Source organism: Aotus nancymaae, unplaced genomic scaffold, assembly GCF_030222135.1.
Source record: "Aotus nancymaae isolate 86718 unplaced genomic scaffold, 86718_ANA_hifiasm-v0.15.2.pri h1tg000059l, whole genome shotgun sequence".
Lineage (NCBI taxonomy): Eukaryota > Metazoa > Chordata > Mammalia > Primates > Aotidae > Aotus > Aotus nancymaae.
In genome coordinates this window covers 71340441-71368431 of record NW_026988473.1, presented here as the reverse complement: position 1 = coordinate 71368431, position 27991 = coordinate 71340441, and the positions used below count along the sequence as shown (strand labels likewise).

At 36.9% G+C, this 27991-nt stretch overlaps 2 long non-coding RNA genes across 2 annotated transcripts; one reads left to right on the top strand and one right to left on the bottom strand.

The window, feature by feature from the left end:
* Positions 1-17: 17 nt before the first annotated feature.
* Positions 18-26984, bottom strand: LOC135270131 (uncharacterized). The gene is made up of 5 exons (XR_010338383.1): positions 26914-26984; positions 26723-26794; positions 26289-26367; positions 5125-5240; positions 18-90 (listed from the first exon to the last, which is right to left on the bottom strand). It is a non-coding gene; the product is annotated as an uncharacterized LOC135270131 (long non-coding RNA).
* LOC110568466 (uncharacterized) lies at positions 26519-27568 on the top strand. The gene is made up of 2 exons (XR_002478751.2): positions 26519-27022; positions 27401-27568. It is a non-coding gene; the product is annotated as an uncharacterized LOC110568466 (long non-coding RNA).
* The last annotated feature ends 423 nt before the right edge of the window (positions 27569-27991 follow it).

Sequence of the window (27991 nt, the reverse complement as noted above, 5' to 3'; positions counted from 1 at the left end):
TTTGACAATGATGGAGCCTTAAGATAAAGGGAGCTTGGGTTCTCACCCTTTCAAGTCACCAACACAGGCACAGACCACCTACCAAGACTTCTAAAGGAGAAAGAAATAAAATTCTCTCATTTACACTATTGTATTTGGGGAGTCTTTTTGTTATAGTTTGCTATGTCCTAATTAATACAACCACCGTACATTTTAGGCACCTTCTGTAGGACCTTGTTTTGAGAACCCACTAACACCTGCTCGAGAAGATTACAGAAAAATCTGACGAAGAGATCACTGTCACATGAAATCCTCATCACCCACAGAGGAACCTTCAGCCCCAAACAAGGCAGCAGCGTTGAGAGCTAACACAGGGTAGACCATAGCCCCAGGTACTCTGTATGGCTCACAGGCATCCTCATCAATATTACACCCCAGGTGTGGAGGAGTCATAGAGCCGGCAGCTGGACCTTCATAGTGAACCTCTCAGCCTGCACGTCTCCAGAGGAAGAACTATCAAACCAATTGGACCTCCCTCCTCAGTGTTATCTTTCCAGACTCCCCAGAGAGATCATTTTCCTCTCAATCTGACCTGACTTTCAAAGTTTCATTCCATCTCACCAGTTAACATTTTGTTTATTTCAGTTTCATCTGCTCCTTGTTTTGACACAGTGAGCTCGTTATAGCCTTCAATGCTTTTTAATCTGCCTGTACCTTGTTCTGGATCAATGCTGACTCTCTTGACATAAGTGTGCCAGGAGACTTAATTAACCGCTTAGATATTTCCTTACACATCGCAGTTCCCAAAGTACGTTCACTTCTTTCAGCACATTTTATCTTCAAACAAATCTTGAGTTAAGCAGAAAATTCTTGGTATCTCTATTTACACATGAGATACCCGAAGCACAGTGAAAATAATACATCCAAGATTGCATAAAGAGATAGTGCAAAACTGAGTTTCCCGATAATAAGTCTAATGCTCTGCTCTCTAAACTATGATCTAATCCTTGGTATCCTGTTAAAAATGCAGAACAATAGACATAAGCAGAGCACTCATCTCTAGGCAAAGGGATAATGAGTGAGGACAAAGGAGGGTTTTAAATTCCTGCAAATTAGCCTTCCTTCCTTGTTTTGGCAAATGGCATCACCATGAATTCAGCCATCTAAGACAGAAAAATTGTCTTCATCCAAGATATTTCCCTTTAAATTTCCCCACTCAATCATTTGCCAAATTTTCTTCTTTTAACCTCTTTCCAATTTCAAATAAATATGCCTTACTCATTTATTTTTATTATTAGTGATGAGACCTTTATAATATACAGCCTGGTTTAATCAATACCTTTATAGCTTTTATCTTCCTCTCTCTTTTTTCTTTCCTCCAATCCATTCTTCACACCACCCACCGTGATCTTTCTATAAGACAAATCTGATGCTGGCATTTTCTGCTTGAGCTACTTTAATTGCTTCCTTTAATTTTCTGAATGAAATTTACATTCTTTATCATTGCATGCAAGGATTTTCATAACTGCATTCCCATACACTTCTGCAGATTTCTTTCTTCTCTTTCCCTGCATTCACCCTTTCTGTCATACTGAGCTACTTGAAGCTTCTTTTATGCCTCATTCTGTTTCCTGTCTCTATGCCAAGGTTCAAAAAATAAATAGATTTATAGATCAAACAGATAACATAGCATGTATAACACCCTATGTGTAAGGTAATAGGAAGCAGTGCATAAAAAATCAAACCCAAATTTAAAACACTATGCTGAACTCAGACTGCTTTGAAGAACTATTCCAATTGCAAGCAGGCAGACAAGCCTTGATTGTGTTTCCCTATATACTGTTTCATCTGTCAGCAATATCTCTATTCCCTTCTTTGTCTCACTCAATCCAACTAATTCTAATTCAGTGGTGCCCCCACCACATCTGCAAGGGATACATTCCAAGACCTTCAGTGGATGGCTGAAGCCGCAGATGACAGCACAGAACTCTATGTTCACTATGTTCTTTCCTATACATACATACCCATGATAAAGTTTAATTTCTAAATTAGGTGCAGTAAGAGATTAACAACAACAATAATAAAATAGAACAACTATAACAATATACTGTAATAAAAGTAGGGTGAATGTGGCCTCTGTCTTTCTCTCTCCAAGTATCTTACTATATCCACCTATTTTAGGCTGTGGTTGACCACAGGTAACTGAAACAGTGGAAATCAAAACTGTGGATAAGAGGAGCTACTGTATTCAACTTGGTCAGTGCTTTCTCTGACCACAGGTTTCCTCACTTTGGAGAAGCTCTCTCCTAAAGTGTCCCTTCTTCATTATTCTGCCACCTCTATTACTATGTGAGATCGTAAAGGTGGCGTGGTTGGCTATGTCTTATTTAACCTGAACTTCCAGTGCCTAGCATGCAAGTGTGATGCTCAGGAAATATTTTAGTGGATGACTATTGAGTATGTCAATTTATGCCCGAATGGGATAAATGACAATAAATGAGTGACCTGAATATATGATTCTGACCTACACATCTACAGTATTTATAGTATTTACATTGATGAGGAATAAATTTTTGCCCTCAGTTTCACTTTATTCTCATCAGTGGAAGACTGTTTACTACTGCTCTGAGGTAATGCTTCTCTTTAAGGTCCTCATGTTCTACTTTTTATTTCAAGCAGCTGAATATCAGTAATCTGGGTTTAAACAGAAATGCCCTTTTCTTCCTGAAAATCACAATGAAGGTTTTGTTTTGCTTTGTTTTGCAGTTAAGTGATTGTCACTGGATAGTAAAAATAGAGAAATGCCACATCAGAGTTTCATTTCCAAACAAATACCACGCTACAAAAAAGCAATTAAATATTAAGATTGTAATCTCTTCATCAACAATCTACATGTGTATAAAATAGCAAGTTAGTGGAGATAATGGGATCGTAATTGACTTGGAAAATGAGGTTGGTGAAATAATGATATGAGATGGGCTTCAGAAGGAATGAAGGAGGCAAATTTTCAGTGTCACTGGTGTAGAGAAAAGTAAGTGCCTGGCCAGAATAATTCTTATAGGAGATGCTGTGCCTTAGAGAGCTCAGTAACAAATTAGGATGGAGGCAAGAACAGCTAACTAATCAATTGTTTCTTGAAGAAGGGAATGAAAGACTCATTTTCTCCCTTGAGGGGCTGGGTGCTTCATAAGTAGTGGATGCCGAATAACTAGGAAACCATAGCTTTATTGAATAGCAAGGAAGCACAAATAGAAAGAAAGGCATCCATGAAGTTAGAACTGAGCTCCCAAGGCAGATCTACGAAGGGAATAAGGGGCATCAAGCTGCTGCCTAGTTAGAATGAGATCATTAGAGGAACGTGATTATAATCAAGCCACTTCTGTTCATGACACCAGGATCCCACATCTGCCTGAGACTGCAAGCTCTGAAGCGACTGCTGATTCAAGTTGGGTAAATGATAAGAGTAAATTGGAGCCAGATAAAAAATTTTGCTTTGAATTAAGTGATGAGTGTACCTCAGAATAGAGAGCGGCCTATTGTAGAAACGGGGTCAAGAGGAACTATCAAAAGCTCCTTTGTTCTAGTCCCTTTCTTTCAGGATGAATGACACCTAATCCAACACAGGTGAAAGTTGGGCTATGTCTAACTTACAGCAAAGAAGTTCCACTAAGCCTTGTAGGTAACAGTTCATACAAGTATTTACCTGACAGGCAGATAAGAGTGGATCCCAAGCTTTTCCCTCCATTTACTGGGGAAAATTCTGAAGACAGGAAAAGTTGCAAGTGTGTGGATTTTTGCTACCCATCACTATGTGGGGCAGCACGCAGGCATCTAGCTGGCCTGACATCAGACTCTTGGAGGCAGACCATGACCCTTGGTCCTTGGGACTTTTAGGTTGCATGACTAGAGAAGCACCAGCCCTTGCACAGATATATTCAAGGGCTGAAGTCCAAGTCTTGTAGTTTCACTTCACGACCTGAAAATAATATTGGCCTCTAGCTCTGCTTTAGGACTTCTGCATTTGTGTTTGGAAAAGACACTTCCCTTTGGTATAATTAGGGAGTTGAGGTTCCATGTCATTCACCAACCTAATACCTTTTAATGGCCTTCTACTCCCCAGTAAGATAAAATCCACAGTGCAGTGTGGCATGCATGGCCTTTATGAATCTGAACCCTGCCTATATATTCACACTGATCCAGTCCTGCTCCCTCATCTATGCCCTCTACTTGGGCAAACTGTGTGCCCAAACTTTTCCATATCTCTTTCCCTTTACACATATAATTCACTTTGCTTGCAAGATTCCCACCCAAACATACCTATGGTGCCATTGGGATGGGGATTCTTACCCATCCTTCAATGCCTGCTCTGACGTTTTCTCCTGTTATGATAATGACGTAAATCCCCTCAACAGAACTGCTTCCTCCCGAACCTTAGCCAACATGCTCCTCATAAATTTCTTTAACATGTGAGTTGCCATAAGTAGTGCTTTGCAAATAGAATACACTCAATGAATGTTATATGATATAATGTTTTATCACAGAATTTGGCAGTTTATCAGTCTATTACTGCATATATATTCACTTCTAGACTATGAAAATGCCCCAAGGGAAAAGAATGTAAAGTGTTAATCTTTGTACTCCCAGCACTTTCTCACCAGCACTGTCATTAGTTAGAATTTAATTACTCTCTCTTATTTTTATTCCCAGGTAAAGAGAGATTATTGCATTATAAATTATTTTTAAAGGAAGAAGTATTTGGGCTTGAATACTAACTGTCACTTACTACCTGTAAATGTATAATTCTAAACTTTGTAGATCCTCAGCTTTCTCATCTGGAAAATAGGGGAGAATATTTACATTTTAAGTTTTTTCTTAGACTTATTTGAGGTCATTTTTATTAAGTATGTGGCACATGGTAGGACTGCTATAAATGTACAACTCTGACCTGGAGTTCAAGATAAAGGTTATTAGGATGCTGGAGGTAGAAGTGTGTTAACAGAAAAAAATTTATTAAAAGAGAGTTTTTTTTTTCAAACTTTGGAGTTACAGAAAGAAATGAGTCACACAAACTTTTTCTGACTACCTTGCTCTTTTACTGTGAAATACAAAAGGATGCAATTGTGTGCACTTGGCAAAGATTCTTACCCTTAATGTGAAACTTGAGGAAATCCAAAATGCAATCTTAAGATTTTAAAATCAGATCCAGAAGTAGAGTGTTCATCTCCTTTTTGGAAAGTGACTCAATGAAAAAAGTACTTGAGCTCAAAGGAAAAGAATTTAGGACATGAAACTTAAAAGAATAATACTGCCCTTTGAAACTGGTACTGGAGGAATAAGAAAAATTTTACATTTTGAATGAGGCTAGTTCCCTCTCGCTCTCATATGTGTAATATACCTCCCTCACCATCCTTTCTTCCCTCCACTCTTCTCCTTTTTGAAGAGCAACAATATCAAAAAGGATCAGCATTTTAAGCATAAAATGCTAAAAACTTTAATTTACTCTAGAATCACTCGAGGTAAAAATCCTACGTTTTGTTGCCATGTCTTTCTTTTGGATTGAGGACTTGCAAAAGAAATTCGTTCTACGAAGTGAAGACAAAAGAGTGGGCCCTAGTTACTTAGAAGTCACTACTCTGGGGTTTTAATGGCCTTTGTGGTGCTTCATGGTACAAAGCGTGGGGTGCATTTAATATCTTTTCATCTTCCTGTCAAGTTTTCCTATGTTCTTAGGCACAGCAGCCTGTTTCCTCAGAATGCAGCTTCACATATTCTCCCTTTGCCTCCCAGTTGGTTCTTTTGTTTCTTAAGATTAACAACTCAATGTTTACATTACTCTGCCCATGACTTTGCACTATTTCTATTGATACTCACGAATTTGATCATGAAAAAGAGACAGATGTTATAACCCCCACTTAAAAAGAATGAAACTGATAGTTTTACAAGTCAAGTGACTTTACCCAAGATCACATAATGCATACACTCAACCTAGGATCTCCAAGGGCAAGACTTGGTCCATCATAACAGCAAGTGCTGGCTGGATATGGACAGGACCACGGTCCCTAAGTGCCCAGCCCTCAACTCCAGGTCCACCTCACTGAGTGTTTAGGGTTACATCATTGGTGTAATAGTATCATCTCTTGCTTCTCATTTTCTGCTCAGTTAAAAGATGCCCTTTGTAATGAAGTTTACTTCTGGAAGGATGGAAAACTCATAAACCTCTCCACACTTATGCCACAACCTACTATTGCTACCAGTTTTTCTGATTCTAATTTTTGTTTTATCCTCAACACTTCTCAAGTTTTCTTGAGTTGATGAAGGAAAGCGGGGACAACAAAAGAGGAATGGGAAGCCCAATTCTCTGCGTTGAAAAGTGGTTACAGCTCATGTCTAGGTTATTACTTTCCACCTTTGAAAAGTTGTCAGGAGCTGGAAGTTTTGGCTACAGACTCGCCTCAATCAGGCCTGTGACTTTCCTACAAGAGTCAAGATGTCAAACTCAGAGCCTTTCTGCTCATTTCCTCACCCAAGACTCTAATTGAAGTTAACTTAGTTGGTGTCCAAATCCACATGGGAACAATTTGTTGCTCTTATTTTAAATGACAGTGAGACAGGAAAGGAAAAAGGAAATGAAGACAAAAAGAGAGAAAGGGTACATCTGGTTCAAATGGAGTCAGTCTAGGTCAGCTGATACAAATACAGATATTTAGGTTGACTCCTTTAGCAAGAACTAATACAAACTATCAGAGAAGAATACAAGGATTGAGATAACACAAATATAGGTGCTAAGCAGGTAAAGGAGTAAAAGATAAGGTTTCTTGCACAAAATGCCAGGATCTGCCTGGAAATATAGGCCACAGTGCGTCAGCTTGGTGTTATTCAGTAGGACATTTTCTCTTAGCACCTGAGGGTTAAGAAAGAGTGCTTTCTGGAGCAAGGAATCCTTGCAGGAGTGGGGATAGGAGTAGAAGAAAGGTAAACACAAGATAGCCAGACTTGTCTGTTAAACTAAACCCTGTAACTGGACTGAATTCCAATAGTTAAGCCATGAACCTTATAACTTAGGCTGGTTATAACCCTATAATAGGTCTGAATTCCTGTACTTAGGCCATGTACCTGTACACTAACATATATTTGGTGCCTTGAGATCCTAAGTTACCACAACACAGAATCAAACTTGCTTGACAATAGTTATTGAGAACTTAGTACTTTTCTCAGATGGAACAGAATAAAAGAAAAGGAGGGTAGGGAGACAGGAGATGTTTTGTACATATTTGGGAAGTTGAGTTTGCATTGAAAACTGAGGAGGTATTATTTGGGGGATTTTAATTTGTGTTTATAACCTAGATGACCCTAAAGTTAACTAAAGTAAAGCAAGATTGGTGCTACCAATCCAGCCTAAAATACATTCATGAGTCAACTCGTCTCAAAACCCAAGAACCCATTTATTTAAACTCATATGCCCAAAAATAACAACAATAATAATAAAGAAGCTCTACTCTCCATTTTTCCTCTGTAATATCTCATGTTTGGTTTCCAGCCCGGGCATTCCTATTGTCCATGTGTTTCCCTTGTAGAAACACATGACTGGCAACTCCACTTAGAACATTGCTTGCTTATTTCTAAAATAAATAGAAAAAACATTCTTAGAATGGAAGAGCGTAAATAGAATAAGGATAAAAATGAGATGATAATAAAGGTAATAATAATTAAATGAGAACTATATTAGTAATGGAATTAAAAGCACTTTATAAAATGCTATGTAATTAAGAATAAAAATATTACTTCCAAAACCTCAATATAATGTGTATTATTGAACATAATACAGGAATCATTAAGACAAGAACCATTATACCAGATCTGAAAAAGCTCCAAATCAGCTTTTGAGAGTCTAGATTTTCCCAGTTTGGCTGCCCTCATCACCATTGTATCAATGCTAGGACTTCAGCTATCATTCAAAATTGTATGGAACTAGCTTTGCAATTTCTCCATAACACAATGTTGTAATCAGACACATTCAAATTTGGTATTTCAAAAGGCATTGTCTTTTCATAGAATAAATGGAATCTGATACTATATTGAATATTATGACAGATGGGCTCATCATTTCATAGCAGATGGCAGGATGATTAGGCTAAACTCTGAAATCTTAAATACTAGAATATAAACATCTATCCAACAGCTAAGGACACTGAAAATATCCTTTCATAAATTCTGAATTTGGGGGCAATATTTGTTTAAAACTCAAATATTTTTTGCTCCAGGGGATTTAGATTTTCCTTGAAACAAATACATTTCACTGTGTATTGGACTGACGTCAGGCTGACCTAAGTTTGAATCTAGGTTTGCTGTTTTCTAATGTATGATAAGATATTTCAACTCAGTTTTCTCATCTGTAAAGGTGGGTTAATAGCACTTGCTTTATGGGATATAGGGGGAAATTTAGTGAAATAACACATATGAAATAACTTACAGATATCCACTCCCTACAAAGCCCTTTCTTTACTGACAAACAGTAAAATTATTCTGTACTTATAGCTGAAGAGAATGTAGTATAGTATATGTTTTATCACACATACTATTTTCTGTTTCCTAAAGTAAAAATGGTAATACAACAAACTCTAGGAAATAGAAAACAACACCTGATAGAATAAATACATATGTAAGTATCATATGCAAACATATATGGAAGATATACAGAGTCATCTTCATTCAAATCTAATTAAAGATTTTAAAGCATTTCTGCAATGATTATTTGATCTTCACTATCACTGAGTAAAGCAGCATTATCTCCACCTAAATAAAATTTTAAAGCTGAAACTAAAAATTAATTAATTTGACCAATGCTACAAAAGACAAAGTCAAACCTAAAAATCTAGTCTTCTGGCTCTACACCCAGAATTCCAAAGGAAAGGGATTCTGAAGGTTTCCCCAGAGTCTCTGCTGTCTATAAATGCTTTTCCCAGTTTGTTTATTTATTATTTTGTATATATTGTTGGTTATGTTTTCAACATCCACATCCCCTTCTATCCATCAGCAGTACCCACAGTTTTGCATTATGGGAATCATTAACCATATATTCTCAGCCACTTTGGGTACTATTGTGCCACATCAGATTCACAGGTACTGTCAGACTTGTCCAAAATAAATCATGTATTTAATCTTCCAACTTACAGAATAGATTTTGGAAACAGGCACATGACCCAGTCAGATTCAAAGAAAAGCAAAGTGACTTTTGCTGGGTAATCTGAGAAAGCACAGATTCCTCTTTGTTTTTGTTTGTCATTTTGAAAACTCTTCCTCCAGAGGATGTGGCATACATATGTCAAGACTAGAACTGGAGTAGCCGTTTGCAGAGATTGGAAAGTCAGGTCCTTGCTGGCACCATTGGCCCTGAATCAGGCTTGTATTGAATTATCTCTAAACTTTCAGTTACATTCACTAATGAATTTTCTTTATTGTTCAAGCCAATTTGAATTGGATTTTCTTTTCTTGAAACATAAAAAGCTATGTTAAATGCTGTGGCTAAACTTTTGGCAGTAGAAAATTGATACTTTTTGAGATCAGCATTTGAAACCCTTGGGAAATATGCCTTTAAAATGCCATTTTAAGTCAATTTTGAAAATGATTTGCTTTTCAAAACTTTGCAAACAACCTTATAATGGATGCACCTATGATTCCATCAACCTATAAATGATCTAACAAAATCTTGAACCAGTCATATAGAAAGAAAAACATAAAACTTATGCTTGATCTTAAGGAGCTTATAAACTGGTTTATTGAATAGGGCTAGGATATGGGATATAGTGAAAAGCACTAGATTATATGATTATATTAAGTGTTATAGGGGAAATTTGAGATTCTGTAGAAATTCTTAATGCATACAAACTAGTAAAGCTAGCAGAAATAGATAAATTTCTGGACACATACAACCTCCAAAGACTGAAACAGAAAGAAATTGAATCACTGAATGACCAATGCCAAGTTCTGAAATTGAATCAGTAAAAAAAGCCTACCATCCAAAACAAAAACAAAAACAAAAAACTCAAAAAACAAAAAAACACAGGATCAGATAATTCACAGCTGAATTCTCCAAATGTACAAAGAAGAGCTGGCATCATTCCTACTGAAACTATTCCAAAAATTTGAGGAGAAGGGACTCTCTCTAACTCATTCTGTGAAACCAGCATCATCTTGATATCAAAACCTGGCAGAGATGGAACAAAAAAGAAAACTTCAGGCCAACATTCTTGATGAACATAGATGCAAAAATCCTTCACAAAATTTATGCAGCAACATGGATGGATCAAAAAGCTGATCCACCATGATCGAGTAGGCTTCATCACAGGGATACAATATTGGTTCAACATATGCAAATCAATAGATGTGATCACTTAAATAGAGCTAAAAAATAAAAATAAAAATAAAACCACATGATTATTTCAACAGATGCAGAAAAGGCTTTCAATTAAAATCAACATCCCTTCATGTTAAAAACCCTTAATAAACTGGGTATTGGAGGAACATATATCAAAATCAGACCCATTTGGACAAACCCACAGCCAACATCATACTGAATGGGCAAAAGCTGAAAGCATTCTCCCAAAAAACCAGAACAAGACAAAGATGCCCTCTCTCACCACTCATATTCAACATAGTACTGGAAGTCCCAGCCAGAGCAATCAGACAACAGAGAGAAGAGGTACCCAGATAGGAAGAGAGGATGTCAAACTATCCCTGTTTGCAGATGACATAATTCTATACCTAGAAAACCCCATAGTCTCTGTCTAAAAGCTCTTTCAGCTGATAAACAGCGTCAGCAAAGTTTCAGTATACAAAATCAATGTACAAAAAATTCCTATACACCAACAACATCCAAGCAGAAAGGCAAACCAGGAATGCAGTCCCATTCACAACTGCCACAAAAAGGAATAAAATACCTAAGAATACAGATAACCAGGGAGGTGAAAGATCCCCATAATGAGAATTACAAAACACTGCTCAAAGAAATCAGAGATGACACAAGCAAATAAAAACAATTCATGCTCTTGAATGAGAAGAATTCACAGCAGAGTTTCTCCTATCAAATTACCAACGATATTCTTCACAAAATTAGAAAAAAAAACTATTTTAAAATTCATATGGAACCAAAAAAGAACTCGAATAGCCAAGGCAATCCTAAGCAAAAAGAACAAAAGTGAAGGCATTATGTTATCCGACTTCAAACTATATTAAAAGACTATAGTAATGCAAACAGGAGGGTAATGATACAAAAACAGATACATAAACCAATGGAACAGAATGTAGAGCCCAGAAATAATGATGTACACCTACAATCACCTGGTCTTGGACAAAGCTAACAAAAACAAGCAATGGCAAAAGGACTCCCTGCTCAAGAAATGGTGCTAGGGTAACTCCTTAGCCATATGCAGAAGATTTAAACTGGACCCTTTCCTTATATCATGTACAAAATCAACTCAAGATGGATTACAGACTTAAATATAAAACCTAAACTGTAAACACCTGGGGAGAAAACCTAAGAAATGCCATTATTAACATAGAATCTGGCAAAGATTTCATCATGAAAATGCCATAAGCAATTGCAACAAAAAGAAAAATTGAAAAATGAGACCTAGTTCAACTAAAGTGATTCTGCATAGCAAAAGAAACTATCAGCAGAGCAAGCAGACAACCTACAGAATGGGAGAAAATAATTTGCAAACTATGCATCTGACTAAGGTTTAATATCCAGCATCTATAAAAAAAACACAATTACAAGAAAAAAACAAAATGACTCCATTAAAAAGTGGTCAAAAGATATGAACAAACACTTTTCAAAAGAAGACATACATTTATCCCACAAGCATATGAAAAAAAATTTTCAATATAACAGACCTTAAGAGAAATGCAAATCAAAACCACAATGAGCTATCATCTCACATTAGTCAGAATTCCCATTATTAAAAAGCCAAAAAAAAAAAAAAAAACAGATTCTGGCAAGGTTTCAGAGAAAAAGGAACACTTATACACTGTTGATGGGACTGTAAATTCATTTAGCCATTACAAAAAGCAGTATAGCAATTTCTCAAAGAATTTAAAACAGAATTACTATTTGACTCACCAGTCCCATTACTGGGTATATACTCAGAGGAATATAAATCATTCTACCATAAACACCCTGTATGCATATGTTCATTGCAGCACTATTCACAAGAGCAAAGACATGGAATCAACCTAAATGGCCATCAATAGTAGAATGGATTTAAATGTGGCACATATACACTATGGAATAATAGCCATTAAAAATAATGAGATCATGTCCTTTGCAGCAACATGGATGAAGCTAGAGACCATTATCTTAAGCAAACTAGTGCAGGAACAGAAAACCAAATATCTTATGTTCTCACTTATGAGTGGGATCTAAACAATGAGAACACATGGACACACAGAGGGAACACCAGACACTGGGGCCTACTTGAGGGTGGAGGGTTGGAGAGGGGAGAGAATATTTTTAAAATACCTATTGAATACTATGCTTATTACTTGGATGACTAAATACACCCCTCCAACATGCAGTTTACCTATATAACAATCCCTCACATAGACCCCTAAACCTAAAATAAAAGTTAGGAAAAAAAAAAAGACATTCCTAATACAAGTGGGAGGTTGGTAGAATTAGGAAAATATTCATAGAATAGTTGAAAAACGGAGAGTTCTAATGTTGCAACCATAAATGTTATAGTACAGGAATGCTGACAAAGTTGTCAGGTAATTAAAAAAAAAAAGAAAATTCGTATTTAAGATGTATGATACTTTCTGTATATCCTTAATATTTTACCTGTTTTACTAGCCATGTAACACAAGGAAAGAGCACTGGAAACACAATGTCTTATTTTCATTCTAATATTTACTAGTTTTTAAAACTTTTAAATTTGAAATAATTATAGATTCTCAGGAAATTGCAAAGATTTTACCAAGAGATGCCACGTATTCTTTATCCAGTTTCCCCCAACTGTGTATAGTTCTGTGTCATTTTATCACATATGTAGATTTGTGTAACTATCACCTCAATCAAGATACAGAACTATTCTATCACATCACCAAGACTTCCCTCCCACCATCCCTAAATGCTGGCAACTACTAATGTGCTCATTTCTACAATGTTGTCATTTTGAGAATGTTTTATATATATATAATTCATTTTATGCTTTTTTGTTTGTACTCTGTTTGTTCATTTATTCTTTCCCTGCCTTGCCTTTCTATGAGTTATTTAAACATCTTTTTAAATTTTATTTTGACTTGTCTATAGTTTTTTGAGTATATCACTTCACATTGCTTCTTTAGTGGTTGCTTTAAGTATTAGATGTATATAACTTATCAGTCTACTATTGGACATTTTACTAATTCAAGGGAAGTACAAAAAAACTTACCTCTCTCTATGCCTCATTATTCTTCCTTATTTATAATATTATTTTCTTAAATATTTCTTCTATATACATTGATAATCATATCAAATGGTGTTATAATTTTTGCTTCAACTCCCAGGTGGAATTTGAAAAGTTCAAGAGAAGGAAAGCTTATTGTATTTATTCACGTTTTCACTCTTCAGACTTTTTTCTTTCCTTTTTACGTTCAATAAGTCCTTTTTTATAATTTAGCAGTGAGTTTCTGTTAGCCAATCTTTTATGGCAGGACTACTTATGACAAATTTTCTTAATTTTCCATCATCTGAGAATCACTCAATTTTTTCTTCATTTCTGAATGATATTTTTGCTGAATATAAAATTATAGGTTCAGTTCTTTTCTTTTAGCTCTGGAAAACGGTATGTCATTTACTTGTCTCTTGCTGCTTCCAATATTTTTGTTTGGTTTTTAGAGTTTGATTACAATATATCTTACATGGATTTTGGGGGGTTTATCCCGTGTGAAACTCACTTAAGTTCCTGAATCTTTACCTTTGTATCTTCGGCCAAATTTGGGAAAATTTCAGCCATTACTTCTTCATATACTTTATTCAGCTCTATACTCTTTCTCCTCTCCTCTGTGACTCTGATGATTCAAACATTAAATCTTGTGTTACATTCTGACAACTTCCAGAAATTCTGTATTTTAAAATCTATCGTCTCTGTTTTTCAGATTGGGTAATTTCTTTTTTGCTGTTGTTGATTAAACTTTAAGTTCTGGGGTACATGTGCAGATCATGCAGGTTTGTTTCATAGGTATACATGTGCCATGGTGGTTTGCTGCATCCATCCCCCCGTCATCTACATTAGGTATTTCTCCTAATGTTATTCCTCCCCAATCCCCCCGCCCCCTGCTATCCCTCCCCTAGTCACCCCACCCCCCGACAGACCCTGGTGTGTGATGTTCCCCTTCCTGTGTCCATGTGTTCTCACTGTTCAACACCCACTTATGAGTAAGAACATGTGGTGTTTGGTTTTCTCTTCTTGTGTCAGTTTGCTGAGCATGATAGTTTCCAGCTTTATCCCCACAAAGGACATGAACTCCCCCTTTTTATGGCTGCATAGTATTCCATGGTGTACATGTGCCACATTTTCTTTATCTAGTCTATCACTGATGGGCATTTGGGTTGGTTCCAAGTCTTTTCTATTGTGAACAGTGCCACAATAACATACGTGTGCATGTGTCTTTATAACTGAATGTTTTATAACCCTTTTGGTATATACATAGTAATGGGATTGCTGGGTCAAATTGTATTTCTAGTTCTGGATCCTTGAGGAATCACCACACTGTCATTGCTCTATATTCAAATTCACTAACATTTTCTTCTGGCCTTTTCATTCTGCTATTCGTTATTTTAGTTTTGCATTCTAAAATTTCCAGTTGGATATCCTTTATATCTTCTATTTCATTTATGAAACTTTCCATTTTTTTCTTTTTCTTTCAGCATCAAGATAGAATTGACAAATAAAATTTCTACATATTTAAGTTGTACAATGTGATGTTTTGATATATGTATACACTGAAATAATTAGCATACTCAAGCTAATTAACATATCCTTCATGTTATATAGCTTATATAGTGACTGGGGTGTGTGTGGGTTTGTGTGTGTGTGGTGAGAACGTTAAAAATCTACTCTTTCAGAAAATATAAAGTATCTACTCTTTTATTTGTTTCAAGTGTATACATAATCACTCATTGAGGATTCTTTTGTGATGCTGCTTTAAAATCCTTATCAGATAACTCAGATATATGGTATCAACGGAGATTCCATATGGCCTTTTACGACTCAGCCTCAGAAATGACACAGTATCATTTCCACTGTCTCTATTGGCTGAAGTTCTGTTGGTTGAACAGCCATAAGCCCATTCAGATTCAAAGTAAGGGGGCAAAGAGCATATATCTCAATAGGGAGTGTGTCTAATAATATGCAGATATGTTATATAACCACCACATATTATATTTAATCTTCACAACCCTGTGAGACAGGCTAAAGAATTTTTACAGATATGAAAAATCACACACAAAGACATTAAGGAACTTGCCTGAGATCACTTAGCTAGTAGATAGCAGAACCAGGATTTGAATCCATTTTCTGAGTCCAAGCTCATGCACTTACTCAGTAAATGCTAAGATAATGATGTGCTGCTTTGCAATTAAAAGGGCTTTCTCATCTATTCACGTGTTTCACAGAGAAACACTATGAAAAGAAAGTGAAGTGGGCATAATTTCCATGTTGTAGATAAACTGGTAGAGCTGGAACTCTAACAGGTGCTGACTTTCATTAAGACTTGTTTGTTACACAGCATTATCCTGCTGTACCTAACGCTAAGCTCTAATGACAGCAGTGGCCAGCTCCAGTTAAATAAGCACAATTTTATAAAATCGTATGTTGTGTATAAGCCAACTCCATACTATTTTTATAATTTAATGCTGCCAAGAAGGAGATATGACCCAATAATTATATAGTGATTTGACATGTGGCACAAGCAAGCAAACCCACAGGAAAATGAATCTGCACAGAGTTATAGCAAGGTCCAGAGACAATGGAAGAGGAGCGGGGAGAATTGCCCAACCCAAACTACTTGTTGTACAATGAAGGGGGATTTTTTGTGTGTGTTTGGTTATTTTTTCAAAAATTATTTAAGAAGTTAAGGAAGCAAAGAAATACTTTTAACATAAACAGAATAAAACTCTATGCCTAGATGGGGATCCTTCCAATATCCCTATCATGGCTGCCTCCTTGCAACTTAATTTCCCTAGTATCACCCTTGCATCTTATTAAGAAAATCCAAAGGACAAGATAATGTATGTAAGAGAGGTTTATTGAAACCTCAGAGATCTTTCAAAAATAGTAATATCTAATGTGTCAGGCCCCTTCCTAGCAAGTCTCATAAAGCCCCGCATTGCCCACACAACATGGCTCAAACTCTAATCCTTCTATACAACTCCTTTAACAAAATCCATCCTCAGTGTACCTACACTGTGCCATCCTTTCATATTTGTGTTTAATTACATTTAATTCCTAGCTCTCAGATCATTCACTATTTCCTTAGCATACCAGGCACGTTTGTAACTCCATGACTCTCTTTGCTCATGCTGTGCACTGTGACTGCATCTCTTTTGTCTTTTTCTCCTCCTTCATAGTTATTTTCAAGTATCCATTTTGATACTTATTGACTATCCTTTTTTCTTCCTCTGAGAATTTCCCCCAGCTCTTCAGGGAGATCTTAATTCATTATTCTCCCATTGAAGCTGGTACATTACTGTTTTTGTAAACACAAATATTTGGCAGACCTGGGATAAAAGACAGAAGTATAAGGAAAAAAGAAAGTTTTTGCCCACGAGTAGCACACCTTCCATTTGGAAGATAAAAAATAGCAAGAAAATTTCAATATTATACAGCTAAATGCTAACAAAGCAGTATATGCGGTATGCCATGGTAACACAAAGGATGAGAGTCTAGCAAAACGCAAGATGAATTCTAGAGATAACAACATCTTTGCAGAGTTTTGAAGGACGGGTATCATAATTATTTGTTTACATGATTGTATTCCCGCTCTTGAGCTTAATTCTTTTTTGGAGTCCCATTTTTTATCTTTGAAACTTTGAATGGTACCCAGTCAAGTCTAACAAGGCATCAATAAAAGTTCATATGTTGAATTAATGATTGAACAAATAAATGAATAAATTTCTTATTAGGCACATTGCCTAATGGTTGCTGATAGGTCAAATGGATCAGTGTTCATTTTCTCTGACAATTTAACTTCACTGACAAAAAAAGATATAATCAATCAAGAAAATAAAAAAAGAAGTTATCCAAATTAAAACCGTGCTATACAATCTAATCTCCCATATATTTGCCATGGAGGGATTATCTATAGACCAACTACACTGTAATGTGCGAGAAGCCTTGGGATAAAGAAAATTTGACATCACACACATAGAATGTTTTAAGGCAGCATAATTCTATAAAAGACGACATGACTGGAAAAAGACTTCAAGTTAAAATTCTGCCAGGATATTTGTTTGTACAGGTCTGTACTCTACTCATCAGGTCACTAGGCTGCCTCCACCTGGAGTAAGTAACCTGCACAAGTGTGCCTTCAGGCGAGCTTAGTCCCGTCTTTCATTATATCACCTAGGCACGAGTGGTGGACTGCGGCAAAATAAGATGGCAAATCTCTTGGCTGATTTGAGGCAGATTCTATGAGTAAGTCTTTTCTATTATTCAAACAGAAAGCCAACAGTTTTTGGACAGAGACTATTCTCACAGTATTTTGATATCATTCCTCATCTATGAATACATTATATATCCTTTATTAGTTTGAGTTCAGTTCTTAGTGTATGTTAAATAAGTACAATCAATAACAATTATAGAGTTACTACAGAAACAGAAAAAAATTTAAGTATTTGGTCAATTCCAGATCTGCAGACCCATAAAGGCAGATTCTGCGGGGAGATTTGACCAAGCATATCTCAGAAGAGCGGAAAATGCCGAATTTATTTTAGTGCCCAAGGAAAGAAGCTGGAGATAATTTATGCATTTATAGCTTGGACCTCTTTTACACAGTTATTTGGTATTGGGTCATATCCCTAATCACTTATTCCATAAATCAGCAAAGACCAGTTTTCACTAAAATCCACTGGGGCAGGAATGAGGGTGGAAGGAGTCTGCACCTTGGACATTTAGACAAGAAAACATGTGAAATGTCTCTTGTTTTAGACTCCTTCACAAGTAACATTGTTTACAATCCTCAAAAGCCCTTTGCAGGTATTTTATCTCCATTAACAGACAATAAGCTAAATCTCAGGAAGGTTCACTTAGCTGGTAAGAGGCCAAGCCACAGTCAGAACCCAAACTTCCTGTAGTCAGATTCCATGTTCCTTCCACTTTATCATAGCTCCTTCCTCCGAAAAGCTCTGACCTAGAGTGTATCTTCAAGGTTTACTTCAGCTGAGCCAGCATCATAAGAGGATTTTAAAAGCCCTAAAGACTACAAAACTTTTCCTGAGCCCAAGAATTTATTCAGATGAGGGAAAAGAAATGAGCCAATTGACTAGTATTGTTCATTAGCATAATTCTCATTCCCTTAACTTATTACAATAGCCAACATGAAACAGCCACCAAGTCCTGCCAAACTCAGTGCAGCTCATTTTCCCTCTACACGGGCAGGCTTCCTCCCATATGATTCCATTTCTTTGTTGCCTTGCTCCTGGAGAAGAATGAAAAGTCACTTCTCCGCAGAGGACAAAGAGAGAAAACTTGATTGGCTGGGGAGGAAGGAAGGAAATTTGGTGAAGCCCTTCAAAGAGGAACTAGCTCCTTCCCCTGGTTCCATTACTTTATCAGTCGCATGCAACCTAACACATAATGTTATTCCCGCTACAAAACTGTGTGGGCTCCATTCCCAGCCCTTTCAACGTCAACATACAGCACGCATCACACTTATCTGTCTAAACACCTTGCATGTGCCTGGAGCTTGCGGCTTCTCTCTAATTTTCACTTCCATCAATTCAACTTGAACAAATGTCATTTTAAAGCAAAAATAAATTTTGAATGTGCCTGACTTCTTCCAAGGCTTTATGAGGTTCTAGGGAAAGAATATACACCCACAGAGAAAGAGAAACTTCATTCATTTGTCACTTAATGATTTATATGTTAACAGAAGAAATTCAATCTTTGCCATCACACTGACCTGAGTTCTACTCCTGGCTCCTCCACTTAACAGTTATTGGTCAAGGTATTTCATATCATTATGTAAAACAGTGATACTATTAATACATTAACAATGCACGCTGCGTTGTGAAAATCAATTGAGAAAATGCACATAAGCATTTACCATGGCCAGCAGCTGCTCACTGTTATATGTGTCAATGGGTGTTGGCTTGGCACTGAACTGGGCTTTTAAGAGCCAAAGTAGAATAAGACTCCATCTCCAACTTGAGGGGTAATCAATAATTACAAAACAGGATAGATGTAAAATTATAATGCAGGAAGTACTGAGCTAGAGATACAGAGGTGATCCAAAAAAGGAAGCACTCCATTTCATCTGGGGGTGCCCTCTGCCGAGCTCCTCCAGGATCTTGTTCCCACCCAGCTGCAGCACATTTATGCTCTAATAAAAGAGCTTATCTGCATATTCTGGGAAACTGAGCTCCCTGAGGACAGGAGTTTGTCTTTTCGTATTCTGCCTTTTTCTGATGCTCAGGGTCTGACTTACAGCTTACATAAGAGGTTCTCAGTAAATACTGAACACAAGAATAAGTGGAGGGATGTGATATGGTGATGTGTAAAACACGTTCTCAGTGAGGTGTAGAGACCATTCAGCTTTGAGTATGCCTGTGCAGAAATAAATATGAAGGGGCTCATTACGGAAGGCCCAGCTGGTAGAGTAAGAAACTTAGTCTTTATTATGAACAGTCATTGGAAACTTTGGAGAACATAAGAAACAAAAAAATAAGTTTTTAAATTTTATCTTGAATATACTGCTCAAGATATAATGGAAAGACATGGAGAAAACAGACTAGTTGAGATACTAATGCCAGAGGTGAGGTGACAAGAGTTTGTGCAAATGCAACAAGAACAGACAAGGAAATGAAGGGACAGTTTTGAAATGCCTCCCTAGAGAGAGATGTGATGGGATTTAGTGACTAACCTGCTGAATCTGGCAGAGAGGAAGTGGGAGAGGCCAAGAGTGAATCTGATCATTAGAGTATCCCTGGCAAACACATTGGGTTTTGAGCACCTCTCTCTCCGGAAGAAGATTTCTAAACTAAAGTGTTCAATTCAGCATTTTCCACCTGCTCTTGTTCTTCTTTCAGAAAATAAGGGGAAGTAGAAACAAACCCTGTATAAATCAATGACAAGGAACTTGTTTTTGACAGGAAAGCAATAAGGGGCAGGATACCGAGAAACAGGCCACTGTCTGTCCTTCCTCGAAGCAACCAATCTGCCATCCTTCTTCCCATCTTTCCACTCACTTTTCCATCCATTCATCTAACCAACATGCATTTCTTACATACCTACCTGAGACCAAATACTGTGCTGCTTTCTAAATATTCCATAATGACAAGCAGTTTGCTGTTCCCCATGAGTCACACGACTGCAAGAGTAACTGTACAAAATACAGAATGATCTTAAATATTTTTTATTACATCGATTGGTTCTGTTTCTTCATGGGGACGGACAGCAGTAAATTGTTCTTTTAAATTTAGCTTTGAGACACTGTAATTTCAGTTCTAAATGCAGAAATTGAACTGCTTTCAAGGATAGGAAAATGATGGCAGTATCCTGGTGCTAAAATACAATGACAGGCTAAAATACAAGGAACCATTACATTGCCCTCTGGGAACTATATATCCATGCTGAGAAAGGCAGGCAAGCTTTGTGAGCACTCTACCTAAACACACTCCCTGAGAGTGCCCTTTCTCTCCATGAAGCAGAGACGTTAATGCTTCCCCTTGCTAACTGATAGGATTTGTAGAAGAATCACAAGAGATAATGTTTGTGAATGTGCACTTTGAAATATACAAATATAAGAAAGCATTATTTTTTTTTATCATTGGAGGTGGTCTTTTAAAATTATTTGTTAAGAGTATTCCCTGAGTTTTTCTTATGCTACCACCAAGTTTGACTAGAAAAGGCAAACGATGTTAACCCAGGGAAGAGTTAAATTGACAGGTTAACTTTGGTGTTGGCCAAGTGACCCTAAGCCCAATGTTTAACCTTTCAGTTTTCTTATCCTTGATGCAGATGATTATAATACATGTCTTAAAATATGGTTGTGGCCAGGCCCAGTGGCTCACACCTGTACTAGCACTTTGGGAGGCCGAGGCAGACGGATCACTGGAGCCCAGGAGTTTGAGAGAGGCCTGCTCAACATGGTGAAAGCCCGTTTCCACTAAAAATACAAAAGTTAGCCAGGTGTGGTGGCAGGCACCTGTAATCCCAGCTACTCTGGAGGCTGAGACAGGAGAATTGCATGAACCTGGGCGGCAGAGGTTGCAGTGAGCTGAGATCGCGCCATGGCATTCCAGCCTGAGCGCCTGAGCAAGACTCCATCCCCCGCCCTGAAAACAACGATTATATATGTAATATTATATATAATATATATTATATAATATATAATGTTATACATTATATTAATAAGTTTTTTAATTTTAGCTTGAATATACTGCTCAAGATATAATGGAAAGACATGCAGAAAACAGACTAGTTGAGACACTAATGCCAGAGGTGAGGTGACAGGAGTTTGAACAAATACAACAAGGACAGAGAAATTAAGGGATAGTTTTGAAATGCCTCCCAAAAGAGAGATGTGATGGAACTTAGTGACTAACCCACTGTACCTAGAAGAGAGGAATATACATATATATATATGATTGTAAGTTTTAAGCTTCCCAACCACTCCCCAAATCTATCAGCTGAAAAATACTTGGTCGTGTCTCAGGTTTCCACACTGAGCTTCACTTCGACCTCGTATTTCCTAGGAGTTCCACCCCTAAGATTCTAACTTCTTCTAACTGCATTCTTCTTTTCACCTCTCAGTAGACTTCTACCAGGCCCCTATGATATACTTATGTTTTTATCTCTCCCTGTAGTTTAGGCCTCTTGCAATATTATCTCCCTTGATTATAACACTAGTAATTAGTACAGTGCCTACATAAAGCAGGTGTTTAATAAATGTTTCCATAAATAAATGGATAGCAGACACAAATGGCAGTGCTTTGTACACTGTAGGAGAGTTAGCCTTGATAATTAGGAATCTGATTTGCTAAATGTGGCAGTATGTAAGTGAATTTATGTCAAAAAAAAAAAAGAGTATAATAGTTTTAATTGTGAAAGAACGAACTTTTATATCTGTTACTCAGTTTTTCAACTCATGGTGATTTTGTTTCCCGGGGGTTCAACAGATGGTTGCCACAACCGGGCGAGAGTGCTACTGCCATCTAGTGGGTAGAGGCCAGAGCTGCTGCTGCTGTTGAAAAACCGTTCAATGCACAGGACAGTCTCCCACAATAATTACTTGGCTCGCTGACACAAGAACAGAAAATCAAACGCCGCATGTTCTCACTCATAGGTGAGTGTTGAACAATGAAAACACACGGACACAGGGAGGGGAGCACTACACACTGGGGTCTGTTGGGAGGAAATAGGGGAGGGATGGCGGGGGGTGGGGAGATGGGAACAGAGAGCATGGGGAGAAATGCCAGATATAGGTGATGGGGAGGAAGGCAGCAAATCATACTGCCACGTGTGTACCTATGCAACAATCTTGCATGTTCTTCACATGTACCCCCAAAACTAAAATGCAATAAAAAAAAGAAAAAAATGGAAAAAAAGAAAAAAGAAAGAAAGAAAAAGAATTACTTGGCTCGAAAAGCCAAAATTGGGAAACCTTACCCTAACTAATTCTCTTGCCTCAATTAGAGAATGTGCCATCCTTCGGGCTGTGCTGGCAATTTGACATTCTATAAGCCCTTTTGGGATACATCACCCTTGAACTTCCAGGAAGAACTGTGTTTCACAGCCACTTTCACAAAAGGCGCTGTGGTTTGCTCCCGACAGTCCTGACGAGAGAACAGCAAACAGGATCCTTCAATACTTTTCCATCTCGTGGCAGACACTGGCCTGGTTGGGCTTTGATTAGAGCAACAAACTCCTGTGTGAAGAAATCTGGAGGAGAAGCTAGACTTTCCTCCCTCTAGGCTAAAGAAAGTTAAGTTTCACAGAACTATTAATTCAAGAGCTATGGCAAAATAACCATGGGAACTATCCCAGTTTCCAAGGAAAAAAAAATGTATATGTACATCGTACTAGATGCTTTGATAGTTTATCTATTTTTAACTTTTTTCAAGGTGACTTTTGTTTTTCTTTTAAGGATAAAATCCCTACTGTGACCCTCCCACTAATGACTTGTCTCACCCAATGCCATATCCCTCCTCTCTCCCCATTTCTGCGTTAACCAGCAAAGGCCCTGTCTTGATTCCTTCAGCCGCCTGTGTTCTGGCAACTGCTCTGTCAGGAACATCCTAGTTAATTCCTATTGATCCCTCAGAGCTCAGTTCAAGTGTCAAATCTTCCTAGAGATGACCTGTTCTAACCTTACATGAGGGTGAATCCCAAGTTAGACCCTCAAAACTTGTGCACCAGCCATTCTCCCTAATATTTACCACAGCTGTCATTAAATCAGTTCTCTAATGTAAGCTCTGTAGAGCAGGAACCATTTCTATCATCACCAAGCAAGCCGGCATTTAGTTGAGACAGAATAAAAATGTGTTTAATTAGTAAAAACAACTTTTCAGAAAGAGTATCCCCATTTCAAGGTTCAAAGATATTTGGCAAGTATTCCCTGATTCAGAATCCAAACATCTTACAAAAATAACACACAACAGCACTGGAAGTGAAGAAAACTCAGATCGAGTTGAGAACTTTGACTGTTACTTGCTTCCTCCTACATCTAGTTAGATGTACAAAAAGATAAAATTATTTTTACAATTGGCAAAAAATAATAACTTCTAATAATATCAAGAAATGTGTGGGAAGCTCTATGAAAATACTAAAAAAAATCCATTGAGAGATGTGAGGATTTTGCAAGAAAAAAAATTAAATACTTTTTTTTTTTTTTTTTTTTTTTTTTTTTTAATTTGAGACGGAGTTTCGCTCTTGTTACCCAGGCTGGAGTGCAATGGCGCGATCTCGGCTCACTGCAACCTCCGCCTCCTGGGTTCAGGCAATTCTCCTGCCTCAGCCTCCTGAGTAGCTGGGATTATAGGCACGCGCCACCATGCCCAGCTAATTTTTTGTATTTTTAGTAGAGACGGGGTTTCACCATGTTGACCAGGATGGTCTCGATCTCTTGACCTCGTGATCCACCCGCCTCGGCCTCCCAAAAAAATTAAATACTTTTAAAGGTATTTTAAAACTGTCACTCTCTCTAAATCAATTAATAGATAAGAATAATCCTATTCAAAATCTCAATCACATTTTTAGTATATTAAAATGGTTCAGATAACCACCTGAACTATTTCACAGTTAAAAATAGCTAAGAGAATCTTAACAGTCATGAGATCAGAATTCACATGGACTTACTCTAATTTTTTCCAATATGGTACTAGAAATCAAAAGGCAAAACAACAGAATAGATAATTCAGAAACAGATCTAAGTGTATGTAAAATCTTATAAATGATAAAGGAATTATACAAATAAATGAGAAATGCAAGTTTAATTGACAAAACAAATTCACATTTGGGGGAAAAATTAACTCACTTCTTACCATAGACCAACAATAATGCTGGTGCATTACAGAATTAAACTAAATAAATAAGTAGTTCATGAAGAAAATAAGACAAGAGATTAATACACATTTTATAGTTTTCCTACAGATTTGGACTTTCTGAACATAAAAGCTATAGGAGAAATCACAATGGAATAGGTTGGTATATTTGCTACATGATGCTGGCTACTTTAACTTATTGAGTGCTTGGTGTGCTGTGTCAGGCATCATTGGCAGTGTGCCAGGCATAATTCTATATGCTTTCTGTATGTCTTAATTTGATGAAATCTCATCATCCCCATAAGCTATTAAAACGCCCATTTTATAGAGAAGAACATTAAGACAGAAAAAGGTTAAAGTAATTTGGTGAAAATCACACATCACAGAGATGTCAGAGCCACAATGCAAATGCATCACAGAGATGCCAGTCTCTGTTCTTCAGTACTGTGCTCCTTAGTCTGCTATAAAAACACACAAAACATCTGCACATCAAAAATAAAACAGAATAAAAGCCATAAAGTAAAAGACAAATAATAAATTGAGAAAAATATTTTCAACAAATATGACCATAAATATAAATCCTTTATATTAGTTCCTCCTGTTATGGCCTCACCTTCTTCAGTCATTTGTCATTGTATAAAAGACACTTCCTGAGTGTGGATTAAGTGTGTATGTGTGTTTGTGTAATAAGCTTTATAAATCAATAAAAAGACAATACTCAAATGGAAATTAAATGGGCAATAACATGATCAGAAACTTCATTAAAAAAATAAATGGCATATAAACAAATATATACACACACACACACAATCTTACTAGTAACCAAATAATAGCTAAATAAATCATCATGTTATTTCTCACCAAATCAGGAAATATTCACTCGCATATTAGTATAAATTTTCTGGAAGCAATTAGTCTACAGATATCAAGAATATTTTAAAAGCTGGGAGCAAAAGACTTTTTCAGATCTATCAATTCTGCTCTTAGCCACCTCTTCTATGGAAAATTTCTGAGAGTTTTATAAGAGTAAATTCATAGAAGTAACATTAATAGAAGCAAATTTCTCAGAATAAACTAAATGTATAATTAGGAACAGAAAGACAGTCCTGCAATACCCATAGCATGAGTTTCTGAAAAGCCAGATTTTCATGTAATATTTAATAATGTGGGAAAATGTCCTTGATTTAAAAAGTCAGTTGAAATATAGCTATAGTCATCCCATAAAGGTGAGAAAGATATTTTAGGGAGGCCTCATAACAGACAAAATAAGCTTTCAGCTTCTGCCACTCCCAGTCTATAACTAAAACCCTCAAAACAAGACGACTTCGAGTAACTGATACAGTGTGGGTCTGCTTTCCTTTGTGCCTTTCATTCTCAGCTAATTGATTTGAATCCCATGTTAAATCTTGGAGAAGTGAGAGGAACCAAATGGAAAATGGAAAGGTGAAGCTCTCTGTCCCACCCTAGGTCAAGTCTCTCCAATCCCTTCTCTCCATTGTGATTGTCACTGAGAATACCACTTGCATTGTGACAACAAGCCCTTAATTAATGTCCTCCTCCTACTACTCACTTTGTTTTAGGTAGACATTTTTTGAAGACGTTTTCTCCTAGCCCTGGATCTCCTTGAAAACAGCTTCCTGAGCATTGCCCTAAATGGAAAGTAAAAGTAAAAGAATTCTTAAAATTTTAACCGGGACCTTGTTGCTAAGCAACCATGTTCTTTGTCTCTAAGTATATGAAATATGACATTGTTTGTAATGTGCTTAATACAAAGGAACAAGGTTGGGGAGCAGGGAGGAGGTAAGGGAGGAGGTGGTAGTAAAGAAACCTTTAGATTGAAAAATGTAAAGCTATTATATGAAAAGAGAAAAAAAACAAAAGAACCCACCATGGAAGTTTCAACCCACTACCACCACATGGTGCCAAAAACTTCAAAACGGAACATTTCTTATATTGGCACATATTTTTGTGAGAACAAACATATGGTTGTGAGCATATTCTTACCTTCATTGTGATCTGCATATTTCCTCTCTGCAGGAAACTTTAAATGCACTGTTGACATCTTTTTATAGCCACCTAAAAAGAAAGCAGACAAAGAAATGCTATGATTGGACTTATTCACGGGATATCACAGACTCTAATTGATCAGACTTTTCATATTCACACTACTGGTGAATCTCTAGTTGCACACTCACCTCTGTGGTCTCATTGCTGGCTGCTTAGGATAGCTTACAAATAAAAACAGACAATACTGTCTATTGGCCAGGACAGGCTCACAACTCACTTTCTGTTCCATTCGCAAGGGTTTTAAGTATCATTTTTACTTGGTTGAAGGCCAGAACCCTAATTGGGCAGCCTTTACTAAGAAATGAAAAAAACTTTAGCAGAATATAAATAAACCTAGACAGAGACTTTTTGTTCCTCTTGATAGCTGGGGAACTCTGGTGAAAACTTGTTATCATCATTAGGATCACACACAATTCAAAACTTTGATAGAGTTAGGGAGACTGGGCTGGAGAAGACCATTTAGCTTGCTGTGATTGTCAGACCTGGCCATCTCTAGTCTAGGAAAGGTCTCCACCTAGCCTAGCTTACTTGTTTAGAGATCAAGAAACTGGTCAGCATTACAGTTTTGCCTTCTCAGTCAACAGGGCATTTTTCTGTTCATGTGTTTCCCTTTAGGACCATGTAGAGAAAGATGGATGGTTCAGGGTTTGGAGTTCTCCAGCTAACCACATATTAACTTTGTTATCACCGCCCATATTATCACCTGGCAGAGGAACAGACTTGATGGATTTGGGCTTTAGCTCTGACTTCATCACAAGTAAACAATGTCATCCTGGATGCTAACTTGTTGTCCTATTGGTGTCTCTTTTTATTTCATGAAGGTAATTATGTATATGGAAATAGGTATAAATTGATTGTGTCAGTAATAAGATAAATAACCATGTATATAATACCGAGATTAAGTAATAAAAATTTCCAAGCACCTCAGAAGTCTTTATACGCTCCTATATGCTCTTTCCCTACAGGCTCTTTCTGTCTTGTCTTCCCTAAAGATGTAACCAGTATTATGACTTTTGTTTTATTTACCCTTCAATATTTTTATTGAAATATAATTTCAAGCACACACAAAAATTACCAGAAAAGTACAAGAAAATATTTTGTAACTTTTACCCAGATTTACTGTTTATGTACGTTTTGATCATTTGCTTTATTATAAATGTGTGTGTATGTATAGTCCTTGCTTTCTAGAACAATAAAACGTCCAAG